Raw genomic sequence first — 2,545 nt, forward strand, 5'->3', positions numbered from 1 at the left:
ATGGAGCAAAGTAATATAAGTCTTGCAAGAAAACAAATTCCAACCCAGACTGATATACCCTGAAAAACTCTCTTTCAAGTATAAGGGAGAAGTGAAATACTTCCATGACAAAGAACAACTTAAGAATTTCATGATTACAAAGCCAAGCCTACACAGACTACTAAATGATGTTCTAGAGAGGGAGCACAATGACCACAACTCCATGAATGAGAATGGAGAGAACCCACCAAATAGGGCAAACAATTAAACACAGGAGAATAAGAGGTATACAATAGTAGTCTTTCAGTTATGTACAGCAGCAAAATATTTCTGCTGTGTACAGCAGCAAAATATTTCTATCAGCACACTCTACAAATGGACTTCTCCTGCACCCTATGGGTCATGATTCCATCTGGGTCTACAGGGTGGATTTCAAGGAAATAGCAGTAGCTTAGTCCCACAAGTGATACCTGGCCACCAGTAAGTGTCATGGACATTACCATCTCCACAACACACTAGAACTTTGTGCAATATCCTATCCCTGAACTGTTAGAAGTGCTGGTCATTTATTTGCCATTCCAGTATTTATCTTATGTTTTATTCTTAGTACTTCCTTACTATCATGAAAACTTTTTCTTAGTTCAATTGTTTTGAAACATTTAATTTTTAACTAGTATTTAATTTTCTGAATATTGCTTAATCTTAATTTTTGTTTTAAGATTTATACTATATCTTTGACTCACAATTTATTTAAAAGACATGATATGATATTTTCTCCTAGTATTAGAAACTTTAAAAAGTATACCTCCATTTTCCATTGACTTTATATTACTTCTTCCCTCTCTTTTTTATGTATGTGCTTTAATGATTTTTTTCTTTGCAATGAGTTTTGGACAATTTCATTTTTGTGTATCTTGGTATGATTTTATTCAAATTTCTTGTGCAAAAGTTCTTTTTTCTTGGAAATGTGGTGTTATAAGTTGAACTAAATTCAGAAATTTTAAATCTTTAAATATTTATTGCCTACTTCTTTCTACTTTGAGAATTCTAATTGTATGAATATAAGTTTCTTGATTTTGACACAGAGTGAACTATGATATGACTGATCTGTGATTTCTTTCTTCTTCATTTTTATTTTGGACAATTTTTATTGTTATATTCATTTAAGTTTGTAAATAATTCATTTACAATGTGCAATCTATTAATTCATGCAATGTATTCATTTCAGAAATATTTCTCTAAAAATCACTCTTCTACATCTCATATATTTCACATTTCAATATATTTGTCTACAATTTTTAATATATATATAATTACTGATTTTCAATAAAGTTGATAAAAAAACCACATAATGTTAGGTAGAAAAATACCTTCCCAAATGTAATCCAAAAAACCCTACAAGTTGAAGAAATCATCATAATTAGTATATGTAAAAGGTTAAAGATGGCATAAAGATGTAAAAAACAGCATTGTAAGTGACCATCATGCAACTTTGGTGGCTCCACATCATGGAAAAGTATAGGCTGATGATAAAGACATAGGCAGTGCCATAGATACTGACAAAGAAAGGCCCTTGTGACATTAAGTGAGCAAAAGCAAGTTGCAGAGACATCTCTGGAGTATGATCATATTTACATTTTTGAAATAAGAAAGCTATTGGATATATATTTGTCTTCAAAGGTCAGCTTTAAAGGTATTAAGGGAAGTGCCACCCAGTTAGCTCAGTGGACTAAAGCGCCTGCTTGGGCAGAGTGCAGGGACTGGGGTTTGATCCCCAGCAGGCAATGCCAGCCCCGCCTGCCCCCAGGGTGCACTGAGATGGCAGGTGAGACTGGGCATGGTGACGCACGCCTGTAATCCCAGCACTTAGGAGGCTGAAAACAGGAGAATCACTACAAGTCCAATCTACATAGTGAGACTGTAGACACTGTACTCATACTAAAATTTTTTTAAAAAGCATTAAGGGAAAAGGAGGCATGTCCCCGTGAAACGGGTAAAACCCAGGTGAGAACAAAAAGAGATGAACTTGCCCAAGATTTATGCCAGGTATGGAAGGCTCATTCAATATTTAAATATCAATTAATGTAAAACATCCTATCAGCAGACTATAAAAGAAAATTCAATTATTATATCTGTAGCTGCCAAAAAATTACATGACAGAATCCAACTAGGTGTCCTGGTGTATGCCTAAGGCAAGAGGATCACCTCATGTTCAAGGCCGGCTGTGCCACATTGCCAGACCAGGTCTCAGCAACAACAGATAAAATCTAATCACCAAAGGGACACTCTTTGCCCACTTCGTTTGACTGGATTTTGCACGATACATGATTATCATCTCTGTGTTCTCAGGCTATAGGGTGTGTTACCAACACCCTAATTGCTCAGGCTTCTGAGTGTGTCTGTCCTCGCCCAGAAGATAACCTGAAGGACTAGGAGTAGGAATATCTGTCTCAACTAAATAATTCCCCTCCTCTCTTCTCTTATTTCTCCTTTTCTTCTTCTTCTTCTTCTTCTTCTTCTTCTTCTTCTTCTTCTTCTTCTTCTTCTTCTTCTTCTTCTTCTTCTT

This window comes from Octodon degus, unplaced genomic scaffold (genome assembly GCF_000260255.1).
Source record: "Octodon degus isolate 3935 unplaced genomic scaffold, OctDeg1.0 scaffold00022, whole genome shotgun sequence".
Lineage (NCBI taxonomy): Eukaryota > Metazoa > Chordata > Mammalia > Rodentia > Octodontidae > Octodon > Octodon degus.